The sequence below is a fragment of the Topomyia yanbarensis genome, chromosome 1 (assembly GCF_030247195.1).
Source record: "Topomyia yanbarensis strain Yona2022 chromosome 1, ASM3024719v1, whole genome shotgun sequence".
Taxonomy (NCBI): Eukaryota; Metazoa; Arthropoda; class Insecta; order Diptera; family Culicidae; genus Topomyia; species Topomyia yanbarensis.
The window spans coordinates 192665574-192689340 of NC_080670.1; the positions used below are offsets into that span (position 1 = coordinate 192665574).

Consider the following 23767-nt stretch of genomic DNA (forward strand, 5'->3'; position numbering starts at 1 on the left):
TATGAGGCGCAGACGGTAGGAATATTAAAAACACGTTACAAGCCCAGACAAAATAATAATTAATGATTTAATAATTAGGAAAGGAGTCAGAATAGAGAATATTTTTGAAGGTAGAGATAGCGTAGTTGGTAACTCGATTGCCTTGTACGCAGCTCACCTGGGTTCAATTCCCAACCCAGCACATAGTGTTAGAGATCTTTCTAAAGAGATTTCTCTAACCCAACAAAGAGGCGAATGACCCTAAGGTTAAAACCTCTAAAATCGAAATAAAAAAAGAATATTTTCAATAAATTTAATTTATATAAGCAAAAAAAAATGATTATGGCATCTTTTTTATGGATCCACCATAATTTTCTTATTAGAAAAGTTGTTTCGCACTGCTTGGTAGGTTAGATTTTCAAAATTAGTTACGCGTTATCAAAATTCTGCAAAATAAAGTACCAAAAACAACAATTCTTTGAACATTTTGCATGCTTCGATATAACGTACAATTCGATATAACGTACAATTTTTAAACCGAGATGTACGTTATATCGAAGTTTACCTGTATTTTCCCTACAATGCACGGTGGTCCAGAATGCAAATTTTGCAGAAAATTTGAGATTTTACTAAAACTAAACAACTTAGCTTTATTAAGTCTTTGGAGAAGTTTTCGTAGTTTATGAGCCCCCTCTTTTTGTTAAAACAACAGTTAGGGTGGTTCTAATTTCAAAAAATTAACTTTTTCATCATTCCAAACGACCTTCAGCGAAGTTGTAGAACGACAAATTTTGGAAAAGTTTGCTGAAGACATGTCATACTTTTTTTATTTTACAATAAATTTAAAGTTGGAGCTTAGGGTGTTTCTTCGAAATACAGTTTTATTCCAATAACTTTTGCTGCATTCATTAAAAACTGAAGTAGTCTTCAGACAACTTTAAGATTATTTCAAGGTGAATAGTTTGTTTCATGGCACTATATATCTAGCTATTTGCGTTGAAAAGTTATGAGCACTTTTTCGCCAAAAATGGGGTTGTTTGGAATAACAATATCACTCATTTGGGGCAAATAAAAGATAATTCTTTATTAACTATAAATAAGGTAATGATTAGAGTTATAATTGACCACATAATGGCGAATACGATATTTTTTTAAATTTCATAAAATTGATTTAAAAAAATCTATTTTTGAAATATAAAAAGTGCTTATATCTTCTGAACAATAAAAGCTAGAGTTTTGATGTATTAGAAGAAAATGTTCGTCTTCAAAAACTCTGAAAAACATCTGAAGGATAGGTTGTAAAAAAATGAAAACTGAAAAAGTTATATTAAAAATTTGTTTTTTTTTATGAATTAACTCTTTGTTATATGTTTAAATTACTTTCACGGTGAACAATATAAAAAATGTAGTTTCGTTTTCATGATAAAATATTGCACTTTACAATACTTTTCTATTATTTTAAATAGTGGGTAGGGTGGTTCTAATTTTTTTTAAATTCAGAAAAATAACTTTATAATGGTTCGAGATAGAGTTTCGCTGTCTTCCACAAAATTGAAGATAATGAAATTTGGAAAAACTTTGTCGAAGACACTGAAACTCTATGTCGTATACTTTTCATTTTACAAGAAATTTACCAAAAAAATATAGTGTGTTTCTTAAAAAATAGTTTTCTTTGTGTAACTTTTGCAATTTTGATTTTTCATTAAGATCACTTTAGAAATACTTTCAGATATTTTGAAGGAGAACAATTGTCTTAGTATATTGAACCTCTAGCTTCGCTCGTTAGAAAGTTATATATACTTTTTACCAAAAATAAACAATTTTTTGAGTAAATATTGCAAGATACAAAAAAATATCCTATTTGCCATTTTTTGGTGATCTATACTACAAAGCATGCTATTTCATATGAAAGCAACAGTATTCAATGTTGAGTGCCCGAATCGAAGATAATTCTATTTGAAAAAGTTATATTTTTTATATAAAAGTTCTTATAACTTTAAAACGAAAAAAGTTAAGTAGTTGGTGTTTTAAAGCAAATTATGCGCCCGTAAAGTGATATTTAAGTTGTCCCAAGGGTACTTTAGCGTAAAATAAAAACTTCAAAAGTTATAGAAATAAAACCGTTTTTTTAAGGAACACCCTAAAGCTTACATTTGAATTTCTCGTGCAATGGAAAATATAAAAGCTAGAGCTTGCATGTCTTCAGCAAATTTGTCTAAAATGTGTTGCTGTACAACTTCATCGAAGACATTAAAGCTCTATCTCAAACCGTTAAAAAGTTCTATTGTAAATATTGCTAAATCTAGAACCACCCTAGCATCGGTTTAAACAAAAAGAAGGGCCTTGCAAAGTACAACAACTTTGCCAAACATGTTGTAAGGCTAAGTCATTTAATTTTAGCAAAAAGTTAAAATTTCTACTAATTTCATACTATTATTTTGTTAATTATTTTAATTTAAATTTATCAATACCAGTAATTAATTTAATTATGTTTAATATTTTTATTTGGTGCAGTTGTTTTAATTTATTTTTCCATAACTCTTTGTTTTCTTTAATTTTTTATCAATTTATTTTGGTATTTAATTTGTTTTATTTGTTTCCTTCATTTCATTTTTTTCTCTCTTAATGTTTCTACACTGTTTCCTTTTTTCAGACACTTTTCCTACCGATCATTTCTACTTTCTCGCTAACAATTTTCCTGTATTTTTTGGCACTATTTTCCTGCTTTATTCCCTTACCGTTTTGTAGTAATCTTATTTTTTTAATCTTACCATCTTCTTATTAGTTTGGTTTATTTTTTGCTACCAATTTCTATACCTTGTTTTCGTTTAATTTAAGTCTTATTATTTCCAGTGTGGAGCCTACAAATATTCTAACTATTTCTTATTCCTTTTTCTGTCGATTTTCCATCATTTTGTCTATTATTTTTCCAAGTTTTTGTCCCTACTATTTTTTCAGTAATTTTTCGTTACTTTTCCTTCTATGCCATTTTCCTATTATTTTTTCTATCATATTCTGTTACTACTGTTCTGTTCCTGATATTTTTTGAAATTTGCCTGATATTTTTTACCATCATTTCCCTTATATTTCTTTTTGTTACTAATTTTTAAGAAAAAAAAACTTTGCTGTTATCATTTTTCCTTTTATTTCTTCTTGTACATGTTTTGCTAGTTTTTTTGTATTTTTTTAACTTATCTTAAATTATTACTCCTACCATTTTACCATTCTCTCTGCTAGTATTCTCCTAATGCTCTCGTTAGCATTCCTTTTATTTGTCTTATTATTTTAAATAATTTTTTCTACTGTTTCTTTAGTTGTGTATAGCAATTTTCAAACAAGTACTTAAAAAATGTTTTTTTAACTTTTCATATCATGTCGACAAAAATACATATTTCGTACAGAAAAAATGAGATTTTACTTGCTATTATAAAAAATGTCATTATATGTTTAGTTTTTCGTTTCTGTTTTTACTCGCCCTTCTGTTAGTATTTTTCAGCCTTTCTCTTACATTTTTTCGAACGTTGAGCAATCAATATTATTTTATTGTACTTTTCCTTTTATTTTCTACCTATTTGTCATACCTTTTTGTAATCTTCTTGCATCCTATTATTATCAGCAATTTACTGATGATTTTTTTACTATTTCATATTCTATTCTATTAATATTTCTACGTTCTATGTACTTTTTTTTACTACATTTGCAACAATTTTCCTTACTTTTTGCTTCTGTTTGCTTTTCTATTTCAGCGCCATTTACTTTGTCTTCAATTTTTCTATCCCCAATTTCAAAATATGCCATTATTTTGTTTTATTATTTTTCCAATCTATTTACTCTCTTGTTCATTTATCGTTTCATTTTCATGTTTTATTCCCATTTTCTTCCGCTGCTACCATTTTGATTCTCTTTCTTCCGCATTTTTATTCGTTTTAGTTTTCTTCTTTTCTTACAATTTTTCACTAGTTATTTCTATAGTCCGTTCCCTTATTTCTACAATATTTTTTCTTATATTCTCCTATCGTTTGAAATATGTTTCCTGCAATTTTCTTTTCATTTTTTTTTTACTCCTAATATTTTCTCAGCCTTTTTTTCTTACTTACTGTCTTTGCTACTAATTTTCCATAAATATTTTGTACTATTTTTCCTCCTATAATTTTTCCTGCTACTTTCCCTCCCTGCTAACCCTCTATAAATCTACTTTTTCCAATCCTGACTTCTTTTTCCTAATATTTTACGTGATATTTTCTCTATAATTTTTCTTCCTACTTCTAAGAGCATTTTTGTTTTTTTCCTGGTACTACACAGGTGCAGTGCAAAAAAGGATAGACTGATTACACCCAAGCGTAGCACTACACCGGTGCAGGTCACACTTAAAAATGAAAGTGACTTATCTTTATCTTATAACTGAACTCAGATGTATATAACATATTTTATTCAGATTTATTTGACATATTTTTGGAATTTTTTAATTCAATTACTTTTATTAATTTTAGTAATTTCGTATTTTTTTAATTATATTGATTATATAATTGCTTAATTTTATTAACCTAGAAGTTATTTTTAATTTTATTTATTTTGCTATAGTATTTTATTCATTTTTTAATTTTAATAATTTTATTAGTTTGTGTTTTCATTATTTTAATTATTTTTTACTATATTAGTTCTGTTTTATTTTTACTAATTTTGTTCACTTTATTATTTTCATTATTCCATGAATTTATTTTGTTACTAATTTTAGCAAATGATTTGAAGTCTATTAAATTTAACATCTTTAATCTATTAATTTAACTTTATTATTTTAATTTAATTTTTTAATTTAATTAATTTTCTTAATTTAAATAACCTTTTTCCTTTCATGAATTTTTATATTTTTTATTTTGCATTAATTTTACTAATACAATGATGCCCCGGTTTTAACAGCCTCTCGAAGTATTTTAGGCTAATCTTATCAGACTCACAAAAACGCGACTCGAGACAGGACACAACACTTATTGTCCTTACTAACTTCTAAAGTTAGTAAGGACAATAAGTGTTGGGTCCTGTCTCGCGTCGCGTTTTTGTGAGTGTGAATCGAGTCCTTACGTTTGTACAGCCCCAAAAAACAAAAGTAGTATTATCAGGACAATATATTTCTTGATGAGAAATCATAGCAGATGTATATGCAATTATTTATATATTTATTTGATTAAATTGATTTTTATTTATTTATTTATTTGTTTATTTATTTATTTATTTATTTATTTATTTATTCATTTATTTACTCCATCATTTATTTACTTATTTATTTGTTCATTTATCGAATTATTCATTTATACATTTTATTTATTTACCTATTTTTTGAATTTTTAATTTCATTGTCACTAGACTTACTTCCACTACCATTTCATAAATTTCTTTTGGAGAATCGATTTTTTTATTATTGCATCCATAACATAAGAAAACTGTTTTCATGAAAGAAGTGACACCAAACGGCTCGGCTCGTCAGTAAGAGGTCATCAAGCGTACCACTGCGCTGTAATTTGTATTGACCTGCAAATTGTTTCAGTTGTACAACTTCAAACACGATTAGAAATAATGGAACGTATTTCCATGTTAGTTGTATGAATTTCCTAGCATTTGGTTCTGTGAATAGTTATTTCTGTTTTTATCGCTAACAATGGCAAAATTCCTTAAAAGTCCTACTTTTAAACCTGCCGTATTTTATGGCTGAACCATACAAACCCTCTTAGCAGGTTATTATCACACCAATTTTCATAAATCAAGATTTTTCAATACTTTATATTATAAAATTTCGTCGAATACAATAGGCTGACAAGTTCGGGTCAAGAGTTTATTTCAGTAATTTTGTTATTTTATTGGTTTTGAATAATTTGTTCAATTTACTTTTATTTTATAGGTTGTATGTTGTTATTATTTAAATGAATTTAAAATTTTATTATCGCAAAATATTCATTTATGTTTATTTTATTTCTTCTATATTTAGTTATTTTTATTATTTGTTATTATAAATTTAATGAACTCTTTCATTTGGTAATATAATTCAATTATTTTACATACCAAATGTACGATGGCAAAATTCATTTTTATATATGAACTATAAGTAAGAAATAAAGCGAGTATTTATGGTTGCTCTTCGAATCTCGTGCGCACGATTTGCCATTGCGCGACGGGGATACATTTGTTTCTTCGTTAACTGCGTCTCGCGGGACGTTCGCGATCAGAACATCTTCCGTGAAGCTTGTCCTTACGTGTCACGAGTGTGGCACCTTCGTTTCGGTAGTGGCTTAATTTTGATGCTGGCTGTTGATGTGGAGATACTTGACGCATTCATCCATTCTTGCCTGAAAAGCAGCCACAAATTCGGCAACCGTTTGCAATTCAGGCAATGGCATGGTAGACTGTGTGTTGGTATTTATTTCTGTAAATGGGCTATCGAATTGTGTTTTGTAGTACAGGATCAGGTCACCACCACAAAAAAAAACTAGTTAAAATGCCTGGGAAGTGAGTTCTCTATGTATCCTCCGCAGTAGCTAGTTTAATGGCCACTTGTAAGTAAATAGTGTCAACTGAAGTATGGTTTTACCATCGGCCGCCAGGGCTAATTTGCTGAACGTTATTAGTTCTTAATGTCTAATATGATGGAACTGGATAAAGTTGTCTTATGCGAAAAGACCGGCAATCAATGGCCTCAGTGATTGGTTGAAGTACTATTTCTTGCTTATGCGACGCACTCATCTCGATAGATTTCCACGGCAAGAATAAAACTAACCTTTATTCTTCAGACAAGGCACAAGATAAAAGTAACTATTTTTTTTCGTTAACTTCGCGCTGGCTCAGGCAGAAACAGAAAACATCTTGAGTGTGGTGACCGTTGTCCTGCTGGGTAGGAAAGGGTCCGAAATATAAAATAATTTTGTCGGCATCATATGGAAATCCGTTTGATAGGCTCTAGCAGCCGAATCAAGTTAAATTCTTTCTAGGGCATATTTTTCTCATCAGCTTCGGTTTTTTTGAAAAAAAATATTTTTACTTTTTTTTACATTTTTGTCAGCCTAAAATACATCGAGAGGCTGATAAAACGGATCTTTGCCGTATTTGGGCTAATTTTAATATCTTTAATAATTTGAATAAATTGATTATTAACACTTAATTTTTCTATATTTCTTGTTAATTTTATTATTATTATTACTAATTTTACCCATTCAATTATTTTTCAGTTATTTTTTTAATATTATATTTATTTGCTTGATTGATTTTATGAATTGCAATAGTTTTATTACTTTCAATTATTGTATTAATGTCATTTTATTAATTTTGTTATCTTGTCAATTAAATTAAGTTCAATAATTTGATTAATAATTATTAATTAATAATTAATGATTATTTTGTTAAATTTTCCTTATTTTATTAATGTTAATAATATTAATGTTCATAGTTTTATTAATTACATTATTTTAGTATTTTTTTACATTTAATTCATTTTATTAATTTATAAATTAATATATCAATAATTTGATTGATTTTAATATTTTTATTATTTTTAAGGAAATCCCTTTTTTTAATTTGATTTATTATTTATGACCATTCCAATATTCTTATTTATTTGGTTATTTATGCTAAATTAATGTATACCCTTTTTAATTCAATTAAATTTTTTCAATTTATTTTCGTAAAACATTTTGCTTTATTACTAAACCACTCCCTTGCATTGTTTTTTTGCATGTTATGAAAATTTCTTTTAATATTTATTTAAGACAATAATCTCTTTACATAAATTTATATATTTGTTGTTTTGGTGTTTGACGGTTACTTCCGCATTTTCCACAGTCTATATGATTGTTTTGCCTCTAGAGCAACTTTTCAAAAGGGCGTAGACGTTTATACATGCATAAATTTCAAAAAAAAAATTGCTCGTTTACTGTATTTTACACAGCAAATCTATCTGAGAACGAGTTACAGGGAATGAATACTGCTGTACGAAAAAAAATATACACTGAAAAAAATGTGTCATTTTTCAAACAAACAAAAATTTATGTAAAAAATAAGCTCATGTGTGTGCGACAATGCGACAAAAATTGTAATTTTTATGCATGAGCATGAGAAAAATTTTCCGACCTCTAAACACAAAGACTATCTCAACTTATTCAGCATGAATACGGTGTTAAAAACACACAAAAACCAACCCCCAACTCAACCCCGTTCGGATTTTCCATTCAGGTTCAACAAATCTCAACACGTAGTCAAATTCAAGTTTATCCAAGAACTTTGCCCTACTTTCGATTATGGCTCAAAGACGTAAAAACCAAAAACTTTTCCCTTTCGCACATTCAACCGGCGTCATCCTCGCTTCCGATATTACCCATCATCATGCTCAATCATCATTCTACCCCGGAAGTATTGGGAGAAAGACAAACCCCGAAGAAGTATTTCAAGGCGAACAAATAAAAAGGTCGTATTTATTTAAAATTAAAATTTTGTCTTTTTTCTTCTACGCGACTGTTGACGTATTCCCATCAGAACGAAATAAAAACGCTTCGAGTTTATTTATATCGAAACAACTACGACCTTTCGAAATGTTACCCCTTATTTATCCTTCCTTGTTTCAATAATGTACGAAATCTGTCTGCTGTTACTTTTCTTATTGGGTTTGATTCGATTATCAGTTTTTATTCCACTTCTTCTGTGCGAAGAGGAAGAAGCTTTTGCACTTACAACTATTCTACATGTCGCAGCGCCCTTTCATCGCAAAACTCCGGTCGTAATTCGCCGATCAGCAGCAGTGTGCCACGTCCTTCCGTCGCCACAGTCCGACCGACCACCACCACCACAATCAAAATATAAAGTACGATAATGGTTCCGGAAAACGGAGAAATGTAATCAAATCACCAACGCAATGAATTGAGAAACCGTGGTGGACTACCGCAAAGAGAGAAAAAAAGGAAAGGAAAACAAAAGAACTCGACAAAAGTGGAGAAAAATGGTCCGAACGACAGGGGCGGTAAATTCGATCATTTCTCCTGGTTTCGGGCACTACCCTGTCCTAGCCTTGCCTTGCCTCGGCAAATTATGGGGATGGCTCGTAAAAAGTACGGAACGATGATATGGTGGTACTGGAGGATTAAATTTGTCATACTTTTCTCGCCAACAACTTCCGTCCGTCGGTTGGAGTGTCTTTTCCTTTTGTCCGGGCCATCGTGATTTGCAAGCGGGGCATCATGCTCATGCGGAAGCTTCTGAGACCGTTCGTCGGAAAACTAGGAATAGTAGCCTATATCGACATTTACAGTGATGCAGCTTTTGGAATAGGCATAGAGGGAATAAGGATATTGGGGAATAAAAACGTGACGGAACAGTTAATTTGATGGACGTGGTGGATAGCCTAATTTGATTTTTTTTTCGAAGTGTATTTTTCTGGTTTTGAACTGATATATCTTGACTTCGGAATTTTTCACAGAAATTTCCGCCTTGTGACAGCTGTCCGTAGGGTTCAGTGAACCTCTTAAAACCAGTTCAATTTAACAATAGGATATTACAAGGTTTGATGATACCAAAAATGTTAATAAAAAACGCTTCAACACAGAGTACCGCTTGAAGCCCCAATTTATAAATTATCTGACATATTCATCTTCAGCAAACTGTTTTATAAGCTGTAAGGACCTCCCAGAGCCCCTGCGCGCACTCACCACGAAATGAGATGAATCATAAACCCAAATTTGGCATCCGCAAGGAAATAAAATTGGCGCACCAGCGGCGGTGCGATATAATCACAAAGTTGCGGTAAACCCGCCGGAGAAAGGGTTCAACATAATACTTTTTTTTCTGGTATTGCCGGATAATCGCCAATTGTAGCTCCGGCCACGGACCAAAAAACACAGACCTAACGTATCTTTCATCAGGTCGAAAAAAAAGAACACCGGCGAAGTTTCTTCGATGACGTGTTTATTGTGCAATCATGAACGTGTGCGATGAAAGGGAGTTCTTCTTACATCACAAATATTTCAAACTAAATGTGAAATGTTTGGCTTGAAGATATGTTGCTGTCAGTTTGTTAAAATATGTATCAATTGATCTGATTTTTTATGACCTATCCGGAATCAGGATTATTATATGAACAAAATCTAATTACTTTTTTTCGAGCTTATTTGCTGCACTTCACCCAACATACACAAGAGCTCATGAACCAAAGAAGCAAAAAAAATAAACATTAACCATAATCGTAATAAGTAAGGAAAAAGCGGAGCAAAAAAGGCCAAATCAGCCGCGTTACAGCGCAAACATGAATCACGCGAGCCGACATGTGGGATACGGGCAAGAAATCACGATGTAAACAAAAACAACCGCCGTTTTTATTACACGAAGAGATCAACTTGCCGCGGCTGTATCGCATTTGACTTTATGCTCTCGGGTCTCTCAGCCCTCACAGCGCGCGAATAGAAGAGAAGAGAGCATGTTTTCAACTTCAACAAAGAGATCGTTGCTGCAGTCATGCTTTCTTTGTGGGCCATGAGAAAACTCACCACGCGTGTTGGAAGCTTAACCGGACCAGTGACGAAGCCGTGGTGGACCATTTTGTAATCATTGCATAGAAGTACTATGCGTCTCCTTCAGAATAAATCCTTATGGAGGAAGGTTATTCTTGGAATTTTAGTAAATAATAGCTAAGCATCACCGGAAAGCTGCTCTCGTTCAAAATAACAACAACAGCTGCCAATTGGATTGTAAAGATGAGCATGAACATGGACATGATGACGGTACAATTCGTAGTTGCTACTCCGTGATTGCCCAGAACAAGCGAAATTGCACAGAGAATCAACGAATGGGGCCTAGGAGTAGCTATCCATTCTCAATGTGCACGTTTCGAGAGTTCTATACTTTGAAATGCCAATAACGGCACGTCCTTGCAGTCATCGGGGAAGGGAAGGAATGTTAGTGTAACAAAGATTGTTATGGAGACCGTGTATACCTCTACATCTCCACATTTGAATACACAATAGGATGGGGTAAAGAGTTACACAAACCTGGATTAATCTTGATACGTGATACGATCTATGCAACTCTCAGAAGTGTTATTGTGTGTCTATTGCTCTGGGCAACCGGCTGCCGAGAATTTATGATAGATTTATCGTTTGTTGAGTTAAGTTTGAAATGCTCGGTTTGTAAAACAGCAACTTTCGCTCCGAACAGCCAGAAGTGTTGCTCATGGTTAATAAAATAAAACGGCAGTTAAATGATTTTATTATTCCTTGCTTCTTCATTCTGGCGAAACACGATATTCCAAGAACAATACAATGAAAAGCAATTACTTTTAGTGTCTCAAGACATTTTTTTCAATTTACCTATGTAAATGAAGGTTTTGTAATACAAGCATTATTTAACCTATATTCCTTTCTCCGTGTATGATTGATTCTTATGTTATAATTATTCGCATGCGTTGTTATGCTATATGAGGCGCATTTTAAACGGTATAAAATAAACTTTACCGAAATACCTGAAACGATTAACTTTGTATGTCCAATATTCAACTGATGACATGTGCGCGGTTTTTACTCTAGTAACTAAAACAAGGCCGGAGGCAATAAGAACGAAAAGAAACTAACTTGTCATCTTTTGCGTCAATAATCAATCTATCATATTTTTATACTCATGAAGAAATATGATTAACATGACAATAATATAGTGTAGCACAAGAAAGTACTCAATACAACGAGATCAGTTAATATAATTGATTGAAGTTTTAATGGACTAGAAGTATACCAATGAATATGACAGTAAAACAGTTGTTCTTCGTGCTGATATGACTGCCACAAATTGAGAACTGGCTTTGGATTCTTCTCACGAATTGTAAATTTTTAACCCACATACATAATTCAAAAGTCATACTACACTCAGACAAGACCATGCGTATTCCCCACGAGCCTTAAATTAGTTTCTTAGTTGGTCAAATAAACACTAAACAAACAAAGAAATTAGTTTGCTCAGTCCGAATCAATGTCAGCTCGATTGGCATCAACCGGCGAATATGTGTTCCCTAGAGTGACAGGAAAAAATGACCCCTCTCGGCCCACCCCTAAGTCGATTTTTAGTCCTACCAGGAGTACTTGTTCCAAATTTGAGGTAAATCGGACAAGTCTAGCTACCGGACCAACGTGCCTGAAGTTTGTATGGGATTTGTCGACAATTTGCATGGAGAAAAGCCACTTGCTCACATTTTCGCCGCTAGGTGGCAGTGTTCGCATCGTATTATCACTGTAAACGAAAATAAGAAAGATAATATTATTGTCTACAAAAGACTGTCAAAGACTGCTCGTGAATCCGGCTTTGTTAAAAGAAGTTATTAAACTTTTAGCGAAGTGATGTCTGAGTCAGTTTTTCATGGGGCCTAGCGGTGCATGGTTGTGTATCAGTACTCGATTCGCACGAACTAAACATTTTTGTGAAATCACCCGTTAGATTTAGCTCAATAGCATGTTCAGAAGAATTGTAGTAAATTATAGAAGTCATGTTTTGGTTAGAAAATTTTAATTCCACATTGTACCGCATAGATGGCGCCAACACTAACTTTTCAACGGAGAGAGAGATAGAAATTAGGTGTCTTCCACAAAGTTGTAGAACAGGCATTTTTCAATAATTCTCTCGAACATTTCGATATTCTATCTCTCTTCTATGAACAGTTATGCGGCCACAGTTGGAACTAAAATTTTCCAACCAAAACATAACTCGTGTTATGTGGTATAATTCTTCTGAACATACCATTGAGCCAAACCTAACGATTATTTCACAAAAATGTGTAGTTCGTGGGAATCGAGTACTGATACACAACCATGCACTGCTAGGCCCCATGGAAAACTGACTCAGACATCACTTCGTTAAAAGTATAATAACTTCTTTTAACAAAGCCGGATTAACCAGCAGTCTTTGACAAAGTTGTAGACAATTAAATTAGCTTTCTTATTTTCACTTACTCCATGTAAATTATAAACTTTTCTCCATGTAAATTGTCGAAAAATCTCATACAAACTTCAGGCACGTTGGTCCGGTAGCTAGACTTGTCCGATTTGCTTCAAATTTGGGGCAAGAACTCCTTTTGGGACTAGGAATCGAATTAGGGGTGGGCCGATTATGTTTTCAAAAATTCATTATTTTTCTGGGCAGTCTAGTTTTCCCTTACAAAGCCATCAGATCAATAATCATTTAAAATTACATACGAAAACATATGTGCAATTCTGAATATAATAAAATGAAGACTGCTTAAGGGGTTAAACCACAGTAGAAATTTGAAAACTGTTTATATAACTAGTATTTTGACAAGATCTCGATTTACCTCTTTATTGCATCTAGAAAATGTTTTGAATCATCCCTATATTTTGGTATTCTAAAGTAGGGTAACCCCTTAATTATTTGCATTAAATTGAGATCAGAAAAAAATCATTACATAACCAAGGTGGTTAATTTTCAAAGTTAGTACTGCTGATGACTCACTTTTTAAAAATAGGTGTTAATGAACGCGGACGAAAATGGCCGACCCCCGCCCAGCCGCCAATTGGATTGTCAAGATGGTTATTAAATAGTAGACAAAATCGAGAAAATGGAAACTCCAATAGCATTGGTAAGTAAGTGGTTGACCACTACTTGGGATCTTATACTTACTTGCCCAGAAGACCCTAAATGACAGGGCGGTGGAGTGGCTTCTACCAGAATTTCGGATCTTTGTACTTAAGCAAATAGAAAGGAGAAAACCTGTTTCTCATTTGTCCAAACTACGATTCAATGGCTGGTTATGTTGAATATAATGGTGGAAATGTATATTACATATTCAGTACGTTTTGCACATACATACAATAGATCGACATCTACGAACTTGAGATGTGTTGATTCTGAAACACTTGAAACCAATGGTAGATCAAAGATGATGGTGCGGGGGTCCGAACCTCTTCGAAAATTTTCAACTTTTAAACTACTTTCAATTTTGAAGTAATTATAAACTCAAAATCATTGCAAACCAAATTTGCTACTTGTGTTTATTATTGCACAACCTTTCCTGAGAAGAAAAGCAAAAATGTGACAGTCCAAGTTAACCTTGGTCTAATTTTTTTTTTTTTGAGATTATATCAAATCTCGACGTTTTATGCATTTTAAAGACATGTGGCATCAAAAATAGAAAATCGATTTTGAAATTTTCCTTTACTCCCCCTTTTTGAGCATATTTAGTTCCTGCTTATATGGAATCAAGAACCGTCGTAGGTGACCAATGTGGTCAAAGCGACTTTGGTTAGTCATTATTGATCTAGACTGGCAAATCCAAGTAATTTGGCACCAATTTTAATAAATTTTGCATCATTTTGATATGATGGTGGTACCAGTTTTTATGGGAATTTTGCTGTGCGGCTGCACTCTTTAACCCGTAACTCTGGAACCGGAAGTCCAATCAATAAAAAATTCGATTGCATCCGATGGAAAGGTTGTACCTTTCATTTGATACGAAGTACAAATCGGTCCAACCGTTTCTGAGAAACAGAGTAGACATTTCTTCCACATAAACATATAGATTCACACACAGTCATTTTCCGATCTCGACGAACTGAGTCGAATGTTATATGACACTAGGCCCTCCGGATCGAGATTAGGTTGGCCATGTTCAGAGTAATTGCATAACCTTTCTGTATGAGAAAGGCAAAACAAAATTTTGAGCTGTAGTTATCAGTATTTGTATTTTCACCATACAACATTACTATTAGTTGTGTATTGAACGATAATTATCGGGTTTTGAAAAATATGGAGTGTAGAAAAGAGGGTATATTATTATATTTTATTTATATCAAAAAATTTAACTAAAAATATTGAACATGTCTTTAACTAACTTTTCTCCGCGATATCCCTCGCGAAAATGGTTTAAATGGTCTTTCGATTATTCAGTTCGACTTAAACTAGGCTATAGCTGCGCATCTGAGCGCCCAGAATGCATAAAGAATCTAAGAGGTTGTATTTGTTTGACAAAGTTATCTACCTGATGGCAAAACTAAGGCCAACAAACTCTACGCTGCCAGCTTTTTACGTAGGAGTATCGTGTCAATGTTCCCGGACGGATAGTTGAAATTGACGGTGTGGTTAACTTAAGAAACGTTCCCAGCGCTCTTTTGCGCGAATCTGACGACCCCATTAAGAATATATTTTCTAGTGGCAGCATTCACGGTGGCTGTAAAAATATTCTTAAATTTCTGTAACTCAGACCAATGTGATTCTATCCGGACGACTGATACAAACAATGATTTTTGTACCAAAATATGTTTTATGCCGTGATTACATTTTTCGAAATGTTTATAATGATTATCAGCTGAGGGCGAAATCTGGAGCATACACTTGAAATATGAATTCGTAATATAATAATTCAAGGCGAACAAACGGCCATATGCAATAATCGAGAAGATTCATGTCTAAGTCACTGGAGGCCATTACTATTTAGCCCCAGGTTAAGATAAGTCCTATTAGATGTATGATACGAAGCATAATTTTGCTGAGAAACGACATTTCGCTCTATGTCGAGGATAGTGCAAAATAAAATGTTTTATAATAATTTGTGTATGACGACAATCGTCGTTGTATACAAAAATGTTTATAGGACATCATTAATTTATATATCCTGTCAAATAGTACGTTTTTCATTTCGTTTCTAATTATATCTTTCCTTCTTTATAACATGAACTGTTCCACGCATAATTAGTGCATAGAACTAATTAATAAATATCTTATTCTAGGAAGATTTGTTGCTTGCTCTACAGTGCATAGACCATTGTGCAAGAATCAATTAGTTATTAGAATTAAAATAGTCAAAGTTTCTTCCATCCGATATTTTGAACCCTCCGATGCAACACATTCAATGGAACGATTCAACGTGTTCAAAATTAGACAAAAAAAGTAATATTTTGAAATTCGATTAATTTGACATTCGACTAATTGGCATTCGGCCAAATAACACTCGACCAATTGACATTCGACCAAATGGCATTTAACCGATTGGCATTGGACCAAATGGTCTCTTTTGCCTAAAAGCTTTCGGCATTCCACTCAATGATCCATTCGGCCAAACGGCATTCGGCCAAGTAGCTTTCGACCAATTAACCTGGAACCGGTTCAGCAGTAATTAAAAATTAAAAAAAAATAAAAATTTAAATGAAGCAATCGTATTAACCGATGAACATTTGTTCTTTGTTGTGCAGAATATGCAAAACAATTATAATGTCTCCGGTATAGTTCTCTTTTTTTAAAGACCATGCATATTTTTGAATTTTTATCCAAAACCAACTTATTTTCAGTCCAATCATGTAGGTTTATGCTACATATTTTTTCAGTATGTCCCAGAGAACAGTTTATCGTGGCTTAAATACAAGTTAAAAACAAAAAAAAGTGAGGAAGAACTTATTTTCAGGGGGTGGGCGTAGCGTATTGGTAAATCGATTGCCTTCTATGCAGCGCACCTGGGTTTGAGTCCCGACCTCGCACATAGGGTTAGAAATTTTTCAAAAGAGATTTTTCTAACCCGAAGAGGTGAATGGCCTTAAGGTTAAAATCACTTATTTTTTCTTTTACTTTAATTTTTTTCAAAATTTGAGTGAAATGGCGATCTGAACGGTAAACGGAATGCGCAAATCCGGGGAGTAACCAGTCGCCCCCAAAAGTTATATAGTCATTTGGGACCACAAAAAGAACTTAAAAAGTGCTGTACTGAAAAATGGCATACGACAAACCACTCTAGTGGTCCTGAAAAATACGTTTCAAGTTATGCTTGGTTTCAATGATGGAGTCAAGCTTTATTTTCTGTATTCTATGTCTTCAGTACTGACCAGAGGACCGATATTAAGGAAAACATTTATTCGATGGTTTTCCATGGGTGGCTTGATAAGTCAAATTTGGTCAAACGATAATGCGTGTAAATTGATCCAAATAAAAAAAATTGGGGTTTTGAGTAGTATGTAATCCAAAAAAATTGGGCAGCGTGAACTACAAAAAATTCACCTAAACTTCCGGTTCACCGAATTCGAATTGCCATTTGACTCCTGCCATTAGCTTCTGTACAGTCACCTCATCCTCCTCTTTCGTCACGAAACGACAGCTTTCCTAAAACTGTTTCTCGACTCCAACAGTTTTTTGAATCTTCGTCAGGTTCCGCTTAACGATAGCGTAATATTGCTCGATTGGACGGAAGTCTCGCGTGTTGGTAGGGTTTGCAAAATCGTGTTACTTCAGCAGCAAGCAGTTTTTCCAGACATTCGTTGACGTAAATTTTCTTGATTGACGGCCCCGGTTGCAATGAAAATGTCGCTTTTTATGGCACGGGTGCAGATAGCTAGCCAAACCGGATATTTCTTAGCAAATTTCGACGGTTCCAATGTGCTTGAAAATATCTGTCACTTTTCTCCTTCCTTGTTGCAGTATATGCTGATGACAGTTGATTTGGCCACTTTCAGCGATTTTGCTAACTCGGCATGCAAGTAGTTCGGTTGCGCGAGCAAAATTTTGATACGTTGCTTGGAAGCCATTTTGATAATTGAAAAGCGAATGCCGTTATCAAAATAGAGGCATTATTCCACACGTACATACCTATTCAAAATGAAGGTTTTTCGTACAAGTCTATCTGCCGGACCAGGGTGTTTGAAATTTGTATGGAGTTTTCAGCGATTTGCTTGAAGAAAACCGAATTTTCACCAATAGGTGGCGCTGCTTATCAGATTATCACTGCACATGAGAATTAGAAAGATAATTTTGTCTACACCTTTGTCGAAGGCTGGAAATTATTCCAGCTATCTTAGGAAAGATTATTAACGAACAATTAGCGAAGCAATGTCTGAATTAGTTTTACACGATATCTAATTTTTTATTTTATTTCGATTATAGAGGTTTTAACCTTAAGGTCATTCGCCTCTTCGGGTTAGAAAAATCTCTTATGAAAAATTTCTAACCCTATGTACGGGGTCGGGACTCGAACCCAGGTGCGCTGCGTACAAGGCAATCGATTTACCAATACGCTACGCCCACCCCTAAAGATATCTAATTCTTCTATACTATATTTCTCTTTAGTCGAGAAAAATTCCATTTTTACTCCACTGAGAAAAAAGTGTTTAAAACCAGCTCTGCACGTGTGCTCTTCCTATAACTAAATTATTTATGAAATTTGCGTTTATTAGTGACATGACTAAGCTAGCGCCAAAAAACGAAAACACTGTTTGTGTTGCTGAGCAAACCCTGTCACTATGTTAGTGTCGGATACTGATGGGACGAAGTCGAAACGCAAAAGTTATTGTTTACTGTTGAACGAATTTGGCACAGAATGTGCGCCATCTTTCGGCTTGAAAATTGTAATCCCACATTTTGCTGCTGACTGTTCGACAAAGAGAAAAAGAAGATGTCTTCTACAAAGTTTTAAAATAAAAACATTTTGCTGCAGTGCAGTGTTTACTATTGCTCCGCTGAAAAACCAGTACTGGCGCCTTCTGTACGGTCAAATGCGGAACTAAAATTTTATAATAAAAAAAATGAAGCTTCTTATGCAGTAAAATTCCTAAAAAAGCAGTAACTTTACTGCCAAGTTCGACTCATCCATTTTATCGTAAAATAAATAATGACCTTAAGGTTAAAACCTCTATAATCGAAATAAAAAAAAAAGATTTGACGTCTTCAATAAAGTTCTAGATAATATTATTTTCCTTCTGATTCTCACATTTAGTAATAATCTGAAGTATAAAATGTCAACTGGCTGTGAAATTACGAGCAAGTGGGTAAATTGTAAATTGTCGAACTACAAACTTAAAACAGGTTGGTCCGGGAGTTAGAGCTCCATTGCATCATAAAAATTAAGTAAAAAATGGTTCGTAGTTTTTTGTGAATTTCAGTCCAGTTTGCATACAGTATTTCAACGGCTTTAGTTTTATTATTTCTTGTCCCTAGAAAAGAAACTGTTTGCCCCGTATCTATTTACAGAGTACATTAGTGCAAGGGTTAATGCATTTCACCCATTTCACCATATCTTCCTTTGAAAGAGCTCCCGAATTTATTCACCATTCAACCGGTTGGTTGCATGTTCTCTCCCGCATTTAGCAGCGCATCTTCTCAACAACCCATCGCAACAGCCAACAGCCCCGGAGCGCCGATTCTCTCACGCTTTACCGCCCAATTACCCACGGCATGCAAGTAACGCAAACCAGCAATCAACTGAAACCAACTAAAACGGGGGGAACGCAGCGCGCACATGGCCGGCCACTCGCATCCGGTGTGCCGACGTTCCCGTGACTACTCCGCAAGAAATTGCCCGTTTTGTTGGTTCTCTTTCTCTCACGACCCTGCACGGCACGACGCGGCGTGATGCTGCTGGCAATTGGCAATTGCACCACCACCGCCGCGGTCCTGACTTTCGCCACTCATTTAGCACCAGTCACCAGTCAGTCGGATTCTTGATACCACGCGGAACGGTAGTGACTGTGCTTAACGGTTGTCGTCCCCCCCCAATTAACCGAGTGTCATCCGTCCACGGTTCCTGTGTTGAGTTTTGCCTTATTTTTTTTTCTAACGAAACGGTGAATTAAAAAAAAAATAAAATGAAAAGTGTTCTTGGTTGCCACATGAAGGGAATCTTGTGAGAAAGAAAAAAACAATAATCGTAACTTTTGGCAAAAATGTCCGGATTTCGAAATAAAGACACTGCAGCAAATAAAAAAGTTATAACATAAAAACCGGACAGTGCGTGCAATTTCTCGAATCTCGTCAAACAACCGGCTCATCTAAGGCCCCCGTTTCGGGGGCTGATCAGCAGCAGGGGGCTCTACGCCGCATATATAAGCTTCACATCACACACTCACACACTGAACACGCTGAGCCAGCAAGATCTCGTGCGCGAACCCAGTGATCCTTTCAAATGTAATTAACGGTAATCGCGCGCGCGCCACACAGTGGGACCAATCCAAAAAAGGTGGGACAAAACCTATTTGAGGCCTTAGATGTCATTTTAGAGCCGGCATTTCTTCGTATGATATGTTCAAATCATTATTCTGCAACTTTTTAAATAGAATATTTTGTTGTTGGACTAAAGTAGAGTACCCGAGCAAAAAAAAATTTCAAAAAATTTTTTTAGAGGGTCGATGTCCTCGACAAAGTTGTAGAATATTATGTTTTGAATAACTTCTTCTAAGATACCACAGACATCAGACCTCAAATTTCAGGCAAAATTGTTGTTTTTTGAAAATATGATCAAAAAATCAGTTTTTCGATATTTCCATGTTAAAAACCTTAATTGATTAATTTAATATGTTCTACAAACTTGCAGAAAACACTAAAATACAACTTTTTGTTGAAGTAACTAATAACCTAAAATCAATATTTTGGCTTCTAAAACTATTTTTCATATAAATTTACTCTATTTTCATCAAAGATTTCTGTTTTTAGGTGCACTTTTTTGCAGCCAAACTTTGGCTATTCCGATACCCTATTATTCGTAGAATAAAACTAATACTACATAGAAACAGGATATAGTTGGACGCATTGTTTGGGTGACCATTCATGTACGACGGTTTATAACATAAAATGTGTCTATATTATTTTTAATTTATATACATTATTTGCTATTAAAAAAATCTTATATTTTGTACGCACTTACAAGCATATAGAACATATTGAGTTGATCAATTACGGTTACAATATGAAAAAGTGGAAAAAATGATATAAATTTTGAATTTTAACTGCCCAAGAACAACGATATAAAACATTGTTAATAGCTAATAATGTATATAAATTAAAAATAATATAAGCACATTTTATGTTATAAACCGTCGTACATGAATGGTCACCCAAACAACGCGTCCAACTATATCCTGTTTCTATGTAGTATTAATTTTATTCTACGAATAATAGAGTATCGGAATAGCCAAAGTTTGGCTGCACAAAAGTGCACCTAAAAACAGAAATCTTCGATGAAAATAGAGTAAATTTATATGAAAAATAGTTTTAGAAGCCAAAATATTAATTTTAGGTTATTAGTTCCTTCAACAAAAAGTTGTATTTTAGTGTTTTCTGCAAGTTTGTAGAACATATTAAATTAATCAATTAAGGTTTTTAGCATGGAAATATCGAAAAACTGATTTTTTGATCATATTTTCAAAAAACAACAATTTTGCCTGAAATTTGAGGTCTGATGTCTGTGGTATCTTAGAAGAAGTTATTCAAAATATAATATTCTACAACTTTGTCCAAGACATCGACCCTCTAAAAAAATTTTTGAAAAAAAATTTTTTGCTCGGGTACTCTACTTTAGTCCAACAACAAAATATTCTATTTAAAAAGTTGCAGAATAATGATTTGAACATATCATACGAAGAAATACCGGTTCTAAAATGACATCTAAGGCCTCAAATAGGTTTTGTCCCACCTTTTTTAGATTGGTCCCACTGTGCGCCAGCTCCCATGGGTCAGATCAGAAAGCTTGATGGGTGTTGCTTTTTGTTGTTACAGTTGAGCCGAGTCCTCATGAAAAAAGTGACCAACACGCGTGGTGTGGTGTGTTTGTTTTTTTGTTAGTTTTTTTTTCTGTCAGGTTTTTCTGCCGAGCACGAGTGGTAGCCGTAACGTATGTGCTTTGTTGTGACCTCTGACGTGGATGAATATTGATAGCGAAACTCAACGTCAAGATGGCTTATGTTGATAGATTGGGAAAAAATAAGGTGTTTTCAGTTGATACATTGTTCATCAAGATTGTTGTTTGTTTTTTTGTGGTGCGTTTTTAAAATAGTGCAATCCAAGTAGCTCTTGAAATCGAAGAGTGAAAGACACATTGATAGGGTTGAACGGTGTACGGCAATTAAAATAAACCTTTTTTTGAGTATATACGATTCGTAAAGTCTTGTCGGAAATATAGCGCGAGTGTTTAAGATCAGCTAGCAGTGCTATTGAAAACTGTCTCATCGTGGGATCATTTGGGCGCTGCTTTATTTCAACGGCAAAAAATCGTGTCGGGACCGAAAATGTAAAATTTCGGAATCTATCATCTCGATCCAAATAACTAAAATTTGGAGCTAAACCTATAACAAAATTAGTTATGGAATCAACGTTTCGACTTCGTCTCATCAGAATATGACACTAATTTTTAGAGCTAGTGTCAATCCGGCGCTTGCTTAGTCCTGTCACTAAGTTAGTGTGGGATTCGGATGAGACGAAATCGAAACGAAAATTCCATAACTAATTTACATTATACTTTACTTTTCGTCTGATCTGTGAATATATCCTACTAGCACGGCATCCCAGAGATCAACGTGCGCGAATCGGGTCCATTCCACAACCCGCTAAATTGTATGCACGCAAATAGTGATAGTGCTAGTGTTATGTGTGGGCTTAATACCAGAAAAGCCTATCCCTGCAAATGCAATTTATGACCCGAAAGGTGTCAAATAAAACACGTTCCCCAATTCTCCTCCCCCCGTTGTCGTTCGATCGAAAGTAGTAAAGCGAATTACATATGTCGCCGTTCAGAGTGGTTCAACTTCGACGATGCAACCTGTGCATGGTGACAATTTTAGTATGTTGCAAATGCAAATGTCAAAGATGAAACTAGACGGGTTGGAAATAATGGGTGAAAGTAAAATTTAGGGTTTTATGCGGCATTCGTGAGAAGTCGAAAGTGTTGACGGTCGGAGAAGATTCCGAATTTGAGACGAAAACTCGGTGACCTTTTCCTTTCGAGGACGACCGCTTGCGCTGCATCGTCCAAAGACCATAATTTTAATTTGATTTCCTGAAGCCCCTTCGCACCACAGCTGTTATATTAGTTTCGCTACAGTACCGGAAAGAGCTAATTATTCGACTTCACGAAAACATCTCCATACGTGCGAACCTTTCAGCCAGTGAGTTGTCGCTGTTCAAGACAGTTTATCCTTCTTCTAATCATGAGCTGTCCTTTCGATTTATTTATAATGTAAATGATCCGGGTTTATATTTCGGCTTAGCAGACTACGGAGGGTTTTTTTAGAACGAAAAGCGTTTTTCTTTGTCCGACGTTTCGATGCGGCTTAGTAGCATCTTCAGGGGATATTAAGCTGAAATATCAACTCGGAACATCTACATCGACTCTTTTTACATTATATTAAATATAAGAAGAGTCGATATCTCTTCTTACATTTATAATGTAAGTCATACTATCCACCCAGCTCGATTAGATAAACAACAGCTGTATTATTTCGGGAGGTCACGAAATTTTAAAAACGACGATTAATCGAATTCATGTACAACTCATGTTTACACTGCTCCAGGTCTTGCGGCGAAGCCAGTGTACTGTAGCTTTGTCGCATAACCAATACCAAGAATCCGAAGCGGCGCAAAGCTGCTAAGGGTCCATTGGGCGAGAAAACCTGAGATCCACTCGTTTGCCTGGATTACTCAAGCATAAGGGCTATGAATTAGTTTAAGCATCCTGAAGTGATGTGGCGCCCCATATTAGACGGTAATATTATTTATTTATGCCATTACGTCAGTAACACAAATTCTAAGAGAATAACTAAACAACTAATTTTGGTTTGCGACAAGCCTAAATATACTTAAATACATATTCATGTTGAATTTATTTTTTTTAAACATGCAGCGAAAAAAAATATGACGTGAATATGCTAAATATAAAATTTTAAAGTTTAAAAATAACCTTTGAAATCTTGCGCCCCGTCCAACTACTCTATTTGGCCTAGTGAAGATTCGGCATTATGACCATTTGGCTTAATGGCCATTCGGTCTAATGACCTTCCGGCCTAATGACTATACGGCCAAG

The 23767-nt window shown here is 34.3% G+C and overlaps 1 protein-coding gene across 4 annotated transcripts in view; it reads left to right on the forward strand.

Moving 5' to 3' along the window:
• The window catches only part of LOC131685365 (monocarboxylate transporter 12-like), a 420355-nt gene that overhangs the window by 346160 nt on the left and 50428 nt on the right, over positions 1-23767 (forward strand). The window contains exon 1 of one of the 4 annotated variants that reach the window (XM_058969069.1): positions 19617-19881. The exons of the other annotated variants lie outside the window; for them this stretch is intronic. The gene's annotated coding sequence lies outside the window, so the exon portion shown is untranslated. Of the gene's footprint in view, positions 1-19616; positions 19882-23767 lie in introns of those variants that run through there. 4 annotated transcript variants of the gene reach the window in all.